The sequence below is a fragment of the Capsicum annuum genome, chromosome 3 (genome assembly GCF_002878395.1).
Source record: "Capsicum annuum cultivar UCD-10X-F1 chromosome 3, UCD10Xv1.1, whole genome shotgun sequence".
Classification (NCBI taxonomy): domain Eukaryota; kingdom Viridiplantae; phylum Streptophyta; class Magnoliopsida; order Solanales; family Solanaceae; genus Capsicum; species Capsicum annuum.
In genome coordinates this window covers 221112138-221126456 of record NC_061113.1, presented here as the reverse complement: position 1 = coordinate 221126456, position 14319 = coordinate 221112138, and the positions used below count along the sequence as shown (strand labels likewise).

Below are 14319 nucleotides of genomic sequence, written 5' to 3'. Positions count from 1 at the left end.
AGTAACTACCAAGTAACATAACTAATAAGCAAACCTCATCAATGCTAACTATTATAGACCATATAGTTTTGAATAGTTAGAATGAATGAATCCAACAGATAAAGAATGAAATAAAATATCCAACATACATAACTAATAAGAGTACAAAGAATGAGATACCACCACCACACACTTAAAATGAAGCATTATCCCAGTGCTTGTAAATCAACCAAATCATAAGGCGAGGATCAACTCCCTAGTCATATATCATCCATGTCATCATTAGAATCTAGACCATAAGCTTTAGCTCCCAAGTTAGGCTCATTTGCGTCTTCCTCCTCATCTAACTCTAAATCTGAATCACGCATCCGATACTCTTTGTCAATGGGCACATATTTATAAATATTCTTAATAAAATCTGAGCCAATCCATAGTATGGTTTTCAGATGATGACCAAGAGGATAATCCATCTCTACAGCTCAAATTTCCTCCTGTGCAGCTTGGCGTCCAATGATCCAAAACTATAGCAGTTGTAGCCCATAAATCTGGGTTGTGATCTTATCATTCTGAGCTTGACTCTCGGGCATAGTCAATATAGGACCATGAGATATAGTAACACCTTTAGTATGATACACACCCATAGGGAGAGTGTCCACAGTCGGCCTATAGTCTAGTGTCTCTTCTTCTATACCCTGATCCCTCAGGAACCTCTTCAATAAACCTCCAAAGCCATACCTGCGCCCTTAATGAAAGCGTGCCTTTCTCATAGCCAAAAAATTACAGCACCTATATTCACATCAGCATCATCATGCATTAAGGCATAATAAGACATACCCGGTCGTATGTCACCTCAGTCATGGATAAGATAGTGGTAAATAATCTTTACCCACATGTGGGCCTCCATGTTTATGTGACTATAGGAGAATGTGAGGGAATGTCGCTGTCTTTATGATGTGTCTCTCTGGTTGTAGAGTTGTTCCTGCATAACAAGTGGTGAATGCCTGTATATGGCGGCTTGATATTCATCAGCTTCAGAGGCTCATCATCTACCTCAGGTGCACCTAGAAGGATATTCAAAGAATGAGCAATAAAAGTGACCACCTGGACTCATATCTTGACCTCTAAGTCCTGTTTTTATGGGTCCCAATTTACATAAAACTCCCTAATAAGTTTCAGGTTACACTCATGAGGTTGATCAAACAAGAAGTGCATATATAGCTACTCTATCTGGTGAACCATGCTAGGAAACTCTCTCAACAGGATTTATCAATCAATGAATTAATCTGCAGAATACTTAGACTCATTGTGCTTTGTATACCATTTCTTGTTGGCCTCTACAATCCATTTAGTGTCGTACCTCCTAGCATGCCCATATGGAATAGTCATAGGTCGGGGCACATGACCAGTTTGTTTACTCTTTTTTTGTGCCAGCTCAGAAGGTTTAGCCACGGTTTTAACCTTTTGCTATTGATTAGACATATCATCTGTTAATCACAACATTCAGCAAACACATCAAAAAAGCCACCTATTTTGAACTTAGCAAACACTAAGTTTGGGAAAGTGTTGAGGACACCTTACACTTAGTTTATAGTATAGGTGCGTAGGTATGAGAAATTGGGTACTCATAGTTCCCCTATTCAATGTACAATTCACATAAGCACAACTCCTCAGATATCAAGAAACCATCAATTCAGATAGTTGTTCAACTTATAACTCTTATATTCCACCTCACTTCATCAAAAACAACTTTAGGTGTATAATTTCTTTGTTTCACCAGGACCACACCAACATGTACTCATACATATTCCCAATTTAACACTTGAAGAAAGTGCATGCATAATTTCAAGCATAAACTCAAATCAATGGCACTCGTATCATAATATCGTAGCAACCACTAAGTGTGTGGAGATTTACAAACCACCCCACACTTAGTTGCTATCATGGTAGGGTAACTTAACAACCCTAAGGTACTTAGACTTTACTTTTTATCAACGTACACCCCACATGCTAAATTAAGTGCCACTACTTATCCCACACCTTCACTACATCTTTTTAAATTATGCATGTTACCCAAATGTGCAATATTCCACTAAAATCATATGTTATTAGTCTATTTCAACAACAATGAAACAAGCAAAGCACATGTAGCATAACAACATTCTTTTATAGCATAAAAATTCTTCATGAACTCAAAACATCTCACTAAGTATCAATCAAACCAACTGTATTACTCTAATTATGCCTAAGATCATTTCACTTCTTGCACTTAAATAAGTAAAAAGAATAAGAATATGAGTACTTACCTTAGTTGTATTGAAGAAGATGAAGGAAAAGATCCTTTTTTATTAAAATTAACACTAATGGAAGAGAGTATAAATCTTAGAGAATGGGGGAGTAGTGTGGCTAGGGTTACTATAGGAGAGGGGAATTGGGAACTAAGGGAGTATTTAAAGGGAAAGGAGGATAAAGGGAACCAGATTTTAGGTTTTTACCTGATTTGATATGGAGTCTGCATCGAGGTGCGTAGTGCACAAGCTAACCTCCACGTCGCACCACTTATTTCATTGAATTGGGCTCCGCATAGCGGGATCAATGCGCATTCTCACTGGAAATTACATTTTTGGGCCAAGGATTTTTGCATTTTGGGGGGATATTTTATCCCCCCTTATTGTTTTCTCCTCATACCTCATCGTAGTGCATATTTTACTTACCTGAGAGCTTTACTTTGACAAAATTTCACTTACTTCTCATTCTCCATCATGCTATTAAGTTTCTAATTCCCACACACTAAACAAAAATAACAAAATAACATAAGAAAAGGTGGGTTTCCTCCCACTCAGCGCCTTAGTTTTGGTCATGGCATGACACATCTTTTTGTATTTTTGATTTCTTTTCTATATTTTTTTCTCTTTTCCTTTTCATCAAACAACTAAGAAATAAACTACACTATTACATTACATTCATGTGTTGCCTCCCACTTAGCGCCTTAGTTTCCGTCATTGGACGACCCAACTCAACTTCATTCATCTGCAAAGGTGATGGATGTATTGTGTTGATCCCCATAGTCTGCCCAATAATACTTAACTCTATGTCTATTCACCATGAATTTTTCACTTTTGTCCTTATTCTATAATTTGACAACTCTATGTGAAGTCAATCTCACCACTTCAAATGGCCCAGACCACTTGGACCTCAGCTTCTCTGGAAACACCCTCAATCCTGAATTGAATAGCAACACAAGTTGTCCAAGCTCAAAAGCCCAATTCAAAATATTCTTATAATGCCAACTGTTGTTCTTTTCTTTATTCAATTTTGCATTTTCATAAGCATGCAAGCGAAACTCATCAAGTTAATTTAGTTTTAGCAATCGCTTCTCTCCAGCAGCCTTTATATCGAGATTTAATTTCTTTACTGCCCAATAAGCCTGATGCTCAAGCTCCATAAGCAAGTGGCAAACTTTACCATATACCAAGTGGTAAGGAAAGGTCTCAATGGGCATTTTATAGGCTGTCCTATATGCCCATAGTGCATCATCTAACTTCTTCGACCAATCCTTACGTTGTCCATTTACTATTTTCTGTAATATCTGCTTGATGTCGTGATTAGACACCTCCACTTCGCAACTTGTTTGTAGGTGATACATTGTGGTCACCTTGTACCTAACACCATATTTAGCTAACAAATTTTTAAACTAAGTATTAACAAAGCGTGTACCTCCATCACTGATAATCACTCTTGGTGTGCCAAAATGAGAGAAAAATTGCTTTTTGACTTCATCATAACTCTTGAATCATTCATGGGGAGAGCAACATCCCATTTAGACACTTAATCAATAACCACCAGAATTTACAAATTGCCATGAGATGGTCAGAATGGTCCCACAAAGTCTATTCCCAACACATCAAATGTTTTCCACTTCCAAAATATTATTCAAGGGCATTTCATGTCACCTTGATATTGTGACCATTCTATAGCACTGGTCATAACTTTGAACATAATTCATAGCATCTTTAAATAGTGTGGGCCAAAAAAACCAATCTGCAATACCTTTTGAGTTATCTTTCCTCCACTATGGTGACCTCCATAAGGCGTTGAATGACAACTTTCAAGTATCTTCTTAGATTCAACTTCTGGAACACATCTTCTCATTATTTGATCTGCACCCTGCTTAAAGAGAAATGGCTCATCCCATACATAAGCATGAGAGTCATGGAACAACTTCTTCTTCTGTTGACTAGTGGCATTTGGAGGATAGATACCATCTACTAGTAAGTTTACTATATCAGCATACCATGGAACTTTCACTATATCAAATGCCAATAGTTGTTCATCTATAAATTCCTCTCAAATACAAAGCTTATCATCGGCCACGTCATCATGAATTTCAAGTCTCAAAAGATGATCTGCCACTTAATTTCTAGCTCCTTTTTTATCATGAACTTCTAGATCAAACTCTTAAAGCATAAGAATCCACCTTATCAACCTTGGCTTTGCATCCTTCTTATTGAACAAATACTATATAGCAACATGGACAATCTGAACAATAACCTTTGTGCCCACCAAGTAAGATCTGAATTTGTCGAATGCATATACAAGTGATAGCATCTCCTTCTTTGTGACTGTGTAATTCATCTGGGATGCATCTACGACTTTACTTGCATAGTAAATAGAATGAAATAACTCATCTTTTTATTTCCCCAATACCACTCCAATAGTCAAATCACTCACATCACACATCAACTTGAATGGTAGTGCCCAATCAGGTGAAATTAGGATGGATGCCTCTGTCAATCTTCTCTTCAGTCCCTCAAATACTTCTGACACTCGCCCCAAAATCAAACTTAGCCTTTTTTTCCAACAACTTGCACATTGTACTTGCTATCTTTGAAAAAACTTTGATAAAATTCTTGTAAAATCCTATCTGCCCAAGAAAACTCCTCACTCCCTTTATTGTACAGGATAAGGTAGATTTTTAATAACTTCAATTATGACTCTGTCTACTTCAAGTCCTCTGTGTGACACCTTATGACAAAGAATAATTCCTTCCTTGACCAAAAAAGTGGCACTTCTCCCAATTCAATAGAAGATTTATCTCTTTACAATGGGCTAAGACTCGATCTAGATTCTACAACTAAACATCAAATGAGTTACCATAGATAAAAAAGTTTTCCATTAATACCTCAACAAATTCTTGCACCATATCATAGAAGATTACCATTATGCATCTCTGGAACATTGCTTGAGCATTGAAAAGGCCAAAAGGCATGTATCTGAACGCATACATTCCACATGGACAGGTAAAGGTGGTCCTTTCCTGATCTTTTGGTGCTATTGTGATCTAATTATACCCTAAATATCCATCCAAAAAGCAATAGTATTCCTGCCCTACCAACCTATCCAACATTTGATCAATGAACAGAATGGGATAATAATCTTTTCTCGTGGCTTCATTTAATTTCTTGTAGTCTATGTAGATCCATCATCCAGTCATTCTGGGGTAGGAATTAGATCATTATCTTCATTGGTGACAACAGTCATCCCTTCTTTCTTTGGGATGCAGTGCATAGGGTTGACTCATTTATAGTCGGATATGAGATAGACTATCCCAGCATCAAGACACTTATGACTTCTTTTCTGACCACTTCTTTCATCACCAAAATCAGTATTGCTAGTGCAGCATACTTGCTTTTTATCCTTCTTCCATATATATTTTGTGCATACAGAAAGTTAGATTAATTCTTGTGATATCCGACATCTGCCATTCAGTTGCCTACTTTTTTTTTTAACACGGTCAATGCCTCTCTCACCTGCACATCAAAAAAACATGCAAACAAAATTATAGGCAAAGTATCATCCTCACCAAGAAAAGTATATTTTAAGTAAGATGGAAGAACTATGAGCTCTAGTTTTGGTGTTTCATCAACAAACGTCTTTGGAGATGGTCCAATCGATTTATTCAATGGCTCAAATTAAGTAACTCTCATGTCAATCCATGCCAAATCAATAATTTGCACCATTTACAATGCCTCTACATCACCATAAATATCATACCCATCAATTCTTACTTAAGTGGGTTATTAGACAGAAAGAGGTGGACCTCAGACACAAGGTCTACAACTGTAATAACAAACAACTCTTTATATATAGTAGGCAATTTCATTGCCTTATACAGATAAAAAATCTCAACTTTTTCATGAGCTTTCATGGTCTTCTTCCCTGTAGCTACATCAATATGTGATTGCCCAGTTGCTAACAATAGACGTCTAAAAATAAATGGAACAATCGGATCAATATCAAGATCGAGAACAACAAAATCCACTGGAAAAATAAGTGGTTCCATTTGAACCAGTGCATCTTCAATGATCTGTTAGGCCTAGCTAGAGACCTACCGACTAATTGAAAATAATGGTTGTGGGTTTGGGACTCCCAATACCCATCTTTCTGTACCAAGATGTGGGCATGAGATCAATGATTGCCCCTAAATCACATAAACCCCGAGCACTGATGGATTTTTCAATAGTAATCTGCAATATGAAACTTCCTGGATCCTTCAGCTTTGTGGGAAATTTATTCTAAATCTTGGATGTGCACCCCTCAAAAAGTGCTACGGTATCATATTCAATCAAATGGTTCTTATTTGCCACTATGTCTTTCATATACTTCACATACTTTGGAACACTATAAAAAATATCAATAAGAGGGAGATTAACATGAACCTACTTAAGAGTCTCTAAAAACTTTTTATAACTAGTATATTCTTGGTATTTTCGAAGCCTTTAAGGGAAAGGTGGAGGTAGAGTTTTTTTCTCGACATTAATTTCCTTGCGTTCAACTTTTTTTTTCAACCACTTTCTCTCTATTCTTTTTAGTATCACCAATAGTAACCTCATGATTTACTTGCTCAGGTTTGAACTTCTGTAACTACAAATCGCTCCTAGTAGTGACTGCATTTACCTATTTTGGATTCATCTCAGCATTACTAGGTAGACCTTCCTAAGGTCTAGTGTTTTGTGCTTCTGCAATCTGACCAAGTTGCATCTCCAAGTTTGTTGTAATAAGTTGCTGGCTCTTCACATTTGCTACCAACTTTGCTTGAGTAGCCATAATATTCTTCAACATCTCTTTAATATTGTTAGTCTGAATTGTGGTCTAATTCCCTTGATCTTAATACTGTTGATTCTATTGTGTTGGCCCCTGTACTGATTATTATTATGCGCCTGATTTCCACCCTACGAGAAATTGGGATGGTTCCTCCAGTTAGGATTATAGGTGCTACCATAGTTCTATAGTCCTTAATGATTCACATTCCCCACATAATTAACAAAATCTAGATTAACCGCACAAGAATTTGTTTCATGCTCACTACTCTCACAAATCTCACACCAAGCATCTTCCTGTTAAATTGCATTAGTTGTTGTTGTCGGTTGTGTGACCCCAAACTTTATATTACTGAACAGATTAGTTATCTGACTTTGTAGTGCAGTAAGCTGAGCTGATAAAGCAGTAAACTATCTACCTCCAATACACCTGCATCCTTCTTTGGAGCACTCCTCGAGTCAGCATGCCATCAAGATTCCCTTGTGAAATCTAATTCAGCAGTGTATATAATTCATTATATGTCTTCTTAAGACCTTGCTCGCCAACGGCTAAATCTAAGATAATCTTGGTGTTTGGTCCCAAACCCTCTATGAAAGTATGAACCAATAAATTATTATACTAATAATGATAAGGGCAATTTCTAAGCATACCCTTAAATCTCTCCCAAGCTTGGTAAATATTTTCTCATTTTTTCTGCCTAAAACTCAGAATCTTACTTCTCAAGCATGATGTCTTCCTTGATAGAAAGAATCAAAAAAGGAACTTCTAAGCCAGATAATCCCAGGATGTGATCAATTTTGATGGTTCAGCATATAACCACCTCTTTGCTTCCCTAATTAAAGAAAAGGGGAAGAGTGTCAGTCTGACATAATTAGTAGATACCCCAGCATGAATATAGGTAACACTAATTTCCAAGAAGGTCTACATGTGCTATTGCGGGTCTTCAAGTGACAACCCTAAAAATTATCCACTTGAACACAACAGTTGCACCATATTTTGCTTCAATTCAAACCGACCACCCATCTATAGCTTGCGGATGCACTTCATAGCATGGTTCGTGAATCAGATTCCCACTTCACGCATTGGTATAGCTTCTTCTCAAACATGAACAACTGAAATCGCCGTAGATGGAATATGTTGAGCATTAGGATCAACCGGATCATTAAGATTAGCATGTCTTTGATCCGCCATTTGAACTTGCTGAATTGGATAGTAAGCTCTTCGCCTCAAGTGAAATGCCTATTCTGGTTTTGAATAAGGCTCTAGTAACTCTCTATCTCTTTCCAATTCGGTACTTCACTAGTCCTACAAAATTAATCCACTAAGATTAAGTCGTTAACACTTAACTTGTCCCCAACAACAATGCCAAACACTTGTTGCAGTCTATCATACACATAAGTGCATGCGATCGTACAAATAATATAGTGACTTAGATAATCGGATACCGTACCTAGGAGGACTACTTAACTAGCAATTCTACTAACTTCAGTTTCAACAACTATGTATTAAGTGTTAAGAGCGTCAAGATGGTTTTGAAGATTTAAGTAATAATCTAATTAATAAATAAATAACAGAGTATGACAATAGCAACTTAAGTAAATTTGTAAATAATATAAGTGAGGATTCCAGGGTTGAGATGCTTTTAACAATCTTACAAATCTCTATTCTTATCGTGGTTTAGTTAATTATGAGGTTATTTATTTGCAGGTTGTAGGGTATGATCATGGTCTCCCGATCCTCTAATCTTCTACCTAAATGTATATTATAACTACATCATTGAGTGGGGTTGCAATAATCCAATTAGATGCATTAAGATATTATTATGTAAGTGAACCACAGAAGGCTTCTAGGTATATTCCTATCCTAGATGTTAATTCAAATCCTTTATTTTATAAGAGAATAAGAACCTTGCTCCTTAAACTCTTTGATCTAACCTATGATTCTCCTCTTGGATTCACAAAGGAATATAGATGTATTTTAATGGTGGTCATTCATCAAAATAGTAAGCACAAGAGATTAAGACTAACCCATATGATAATTCAACAATAAACTACTCTATGAATATCAAAGTGTATTCTTGTTCTCGGCCTCAACTCTAGAACAAGAGTGTTTAGCCACTCATGTTTGAATTCAACATCAAAAATGAATAATTAATCATACCAAAAAGTATTGTCGAAAGAATGAATTTCAAAAATGCAAAGAGAAGTATCGTAGTGTTTTTAGCCTCTGTTGTACGTCTTCCAAAGTCCTCTCAATTGTGTTTAAGTGTTCCTTTTATAGTAGGAAAATTTTATCCCACTAAATACCCACCATCGCATCACAGGACTTACTCTGAGGGAATAAGAGTTGTGTTGTGGAAGTGAATCCATGGGAATGGGGTCCACATCGCATTGATCATTTCAAGGGAATAGGGTCCGCACCACGGGCACATTATGGACCCTCACTGGAATTCACCTTTGGAGGTCCAAAAATACATAGGGCAATGTGGGGCATAGTCGGGGGAATAGCTTCTGTGCCGTAAAGCTTGCTCCCTCTTATCTCATTACTTCTTTACTTATTTTTGCCTCCAAATTCATGCTTTCCAAGCTCAATCCACTTCTTCTCATGTACAGAAAATCACTACCAAATCTTCAATCATTACTCATTTCTCATCATGCATCCAATTGCATCCAATTTCATTAAAAAATCAACCTTGCAACAATAATCATATCCATTATCTAAATCATGCAATTTCAACTCAAACACATTGAGAATAACATATTTTTCCTCGTAGAACAACTCTTAGTATGGGTGAATATTGGTGCGTGGACATATAAATACGCCCAATATTAATGATCTATCTTAGAGAATATGCAAGAACCACTTAAATAATCAAGTGTGTCATCAAGTCCTGGAATGGAATGACAATACTCTATCGTTATTTTGTTGATGGCTCAACAATCCACATATATTTTTCCGAGTGCCATCCTTCTTGGGAACCAAAATCACCAGTATCGCATATGGTCTCATGCTCTCTCGTACCAATCCTTTCTCAAGGAGTTCATCCACTTACCTTTGGAGTTCCTTGGTGTCCTCCAGATTGTATTTATAGGCCGGTTTGTCTGGTAATTAGGACCCCAAGATAAAATAAATCTGATGCTCAATTCCTCTTATTGGAGGTAATCCTTTTGGAAGTTCAGGTGGAAACACATCTTTATAACCCTGTAAATAATAATAAATAAAACTAGGCGGAGAAAAGGTTATTTCATTAGTTAGCGAAGAATAGTCCCTATGCATAGAAGGACCATTGGATGCCTCTCCTCTAACTCATCTTTAACCTCCTTAAAACTTGCCAGAAGTGACACCTTATCTTTCCCCTTAGAAGTACATTTCCCTTCATTCTCCTTTACAACACCTTTAACCTCACTACTAGCATCCATACCCTTTTCTTTCTCTTTCAACTCCCTCAACTTGTGGTACATATTACTAACTTATACTAGTGTCATAGGATGTAAGATGTTTTATGCCCATATTTAAAGAATTATTGATTGATTCAGCCATCATAATTAGTAGTTCTATTATATTTCCATGGACACCCAAGTAAAAGGTGACAAGCTTGCATTGGCACCACATCACACAAAACTTCATTATGATACTTATCAATCTTAAAATTGATCGCAATTTTCTTATTTACCTTTAACTCCTCGCATTCACTCAACTATTAAAGTTTTAAAGGGGGTTAGAGTGTTTAGTGGTGGGAATATGAAGAAAATACACCAAAGTAGTGCTTGCAATATTAGCACAACTCCCACCATCGATTATCAAAAAATACATATTTTCCTTAGTGAGCCACTTATAATGGAAAAAGTTTTTCCTTTGGTTTGAATCATCCATGGCCTTGCTTACCATTTTTCTTCTCACTACATATCTTAGGGAGATGAGCTCCCCTTCTTAAGGTATGTACTTGATGAACATGGACCTTCTAGTTAACTTACAAGGAATAACAATATCCCCATAATCCTCACTCTTCTTCTCCTCATCAAAATCACCTTTTTCATGAGCACCCCCATTTAATCCCCTCAAAAAGGTTTGTATCATCAATATTATAAGAATTATTGACTATGAGAACAAATTCCCTCCAGTCGGGAACTCACTCATTCTATAACCAAATCCTTGACAATTAAAATATCTAAGAGGTTTAGAAGAAGTACCTCCTTCAATTGGAATAGATTTAGGAAACAGACTTCTCATTTTAAGTTTTTTGACCAATGGCTTTTTGGTATCTTGCGTGGTTCCCTTATTCTTTCACCAATTGTAAGAGGAAGATCCCTTTTTTTTGTTATAGTCCAAGACCCTTTGTAGCCTCTTGACTTGTGAAGTTTCTCTTTCTTGAGACCCAACTCTATCTCAATAGCCACTTTTAGAGTTTCATTAATGTCATGATAATTATGAATCCTCATTTTGGAAGAAATCTCTTTGCTAAACACCACTTAATACCGTGTTTAGCATTCAAAATATCCTCTTTAAAGTCTATTCTCATCGTCACAAGTAGGAATTCATCATAATATTGCTCTATATATTTGTGCCTTGTTACAAGGTATAAATCTTCCTGAGTTTCTCTTGATGATATCGATCAATGACATATTTGCAGATAGCCTTGAGTTCTTCCCAAGTGGAAGTGGGAGCTAAACCATGTATTTGTCTAGCTTTCACTTGAGTTTCCCACCAAGTAGATGCAAACCTCTCAAATTGAGCAATAGTATAAGATGTCTTTCACACCTTGGATATCTTACTAATCAAGAAGATTTAATCTCATTGTATCACCCTCAATCAAAAACCACATCGAGATTTCTCTCACCCTTTAAAGATGGAAGAGTTACCTAGATAGATTTACGTCTTGTGTATCGACCCCCAATATGACCATGAGATCCATTACGACCACAAGAATCTTCTTCATAGTTTTCCTCATGAAATTCATAGCCTTGAAAACCCCTCTGCCTACTTATTTTGAGAGATATAACCATATCTTCCTCATCTACCTTTATGAGCACCATAAAATTATATGCATTGACCTCATATTTAGTTGTAGTATTCATCATCTACTCTCTCGAACTCCTTGTGGAACCACTCAAGTAGCTCATCATCCAATGGTTGGAGATTTTGGATTGGTGGGGGCATTTTAGGGTGGTTGGTGGTCATTTGGTGGTAGTGGAGGTTTATTTAATGGTGTTTGGTATATGTATTCGGGATGGAAATAAGCATATGATGGCAGTTAATGAAGGTGAGTAGTATTTGTGGCTTGGGTGATTATTGGTAGAGCGTTGGATATGGGATAGAGCATTTAGTAAATAGCGTCAGGTGATATAGGGATTGGGGAGTCATGGTGAACTCCACTTGTGTTTACATAATATAAAGTGGATGGAAGAGTTAAAAAAGCATCCCTACTCCTTGCTTCAAGAGTCTGTACTTGAATATCCAATCTTTTCAACTGCTCTTCCACTCAGAATGAGAAAGCGGAGAACTTGTTCAACGATTCACGTATTACGGGATCACGTGTTGTAACCGAGTCATCCTCTTCATAGTTTGATAGAGGTAAATAGTTAAAACACTCACAAAAACAAGCAAACACATTAAGTTAGTTAAAATAAAATCTCACAAGAACTCAAGAAAGCACACTTTTGGTTGTTTCACGAATCACCTCGGCTAATGGTTGTGACTTGTTTAACTTCATGAGTTGTAAGGGTCCAATCTCTACTTGAGGGTTAAGAATGGATTCTTGTATACTCAAGAACAAAATCTCAAAAGCTTAGGACCAAAACCAAGAACTTTTAACAGAAAATAAAGAATAAAAGCTAAAGAAAAGGTATCATGAAAAAATCAAACTCAAGAACAAAGTAAATAAAAGTAGAAGAAATTACGTATTGTTACTTAGTTTGAAGAATCAAAGAAATGATTTAATAATTAGAAACTAGTTAACAAGTAATTAAAGATGCTAATTAGTTGTTTAATAGTTGAGAAATCAAAGAAAAATGAGTTCAGAAGAAGAATCTTGAAGTTTTGACACTTAGAAAAAATTTAGGGTCTCAAAAAATTTTAGGACCCAAAATAAAACCAAGTATGAAATTCTGATTTTTCAGCTATCTGCATTTGGGTCTCACTTGCCCCTAGTGAGAGTGGGGGGTGGATTGGTGTGTGTGTTGGTTGGCAGTTGACTGGTCAATTGTTACACTGGCGCTGACATGGCATGTTGATGTGGGAAAAAGAGTATTTATTTTTCAAACTTCAATTTTTTTTTCAATTAATTTCCACTTGAACCTACAAACACTTTGACCAACTTTGACTTGGAAATTTTAGATCAAAGTGTACCTTTTTTACCTTCTTCCTCAAGAACAACTTTAACATATTCAAGAACATCAAGAACAAACAAACTTGAAACTTCACCAAATCACTCCAAATTTTAGAAGTAGTTCTCGCTCGACCTAGAGAACAAACCTCACTAAATTTTGAGCTTCAATCGAAAGGTCTATTTTCAAAATATTCAAATTTTCAAAACCTTCAAGCCTTTTAATGGTAGAATCTTCGTCAATACTTAAAATTAGATGAAATTTGCAGATGACTCGAAAAAAATACTAGCGAACAAGGATCTAGTATAAAAAATATAATTAAAAAAAAAGATCAGTTTTTTTGGGAATGATTTTGATTTTTTTAAGATATCAACTTCCTAAGACTAGGTTTATGAAAACAAACCTATTCCAAAGCTCTTGATACCAAATGGTAGAAACCTAAAACAAAAACTAAGATGAACTAGAAGAAACAAAGCACGATCTAGAATATAACAAAGAAACAAGAAAACATAAAAGATGGACACAAAAAGAGAATCAAAGATAATCAACTTTAATAATAAACATGACAATGATATCTCAATAAACACCTAAATCTAAGAAGAACCTCAAGGAAATTGATATCCCAAGAAACTCTTTTTTCAAACAAGAAAAAAACTAAAATCTTTAGCAAGCTCTCATAATCTCTCAATAACAATGAGTTTTTGGTGTATCAATATTTTAAGTCTTAAAAAATATAAAAAGAAGTTATTTATGATAAGAAAATAAATAAGACCCTATGTTATTACATTTCTAGCCTTAATGAATTAAGGGCCTTGTTGGATGCCTTCCTTTGGAATGAATTCAAGAATTCATCAAGAAGCATGCTCCTTTCTTCTTCTCCCCAATGTATGCTCCCTCAAATGCTATCACAAACACATAG

General features: G+C 36.0%; 1 non-coding gene across 1 annotated transcript; it reads left to right on the top strand.

Moving 5' to 3' along the window:
• Positions 1-7696: 7696 nt before the first annotated feature.
• LOC124897515 lies at positions 7697-7803 on the top strand. Its single transcript, XR_007054227.1, has one exon. It is a non-coding gene; the product is annotated as a small nucleolar RNA R71 (small nucleolar RNA).
• The last annotated feature ends 6516 nt before the right edge of the window (positions 7804-14319 follow it).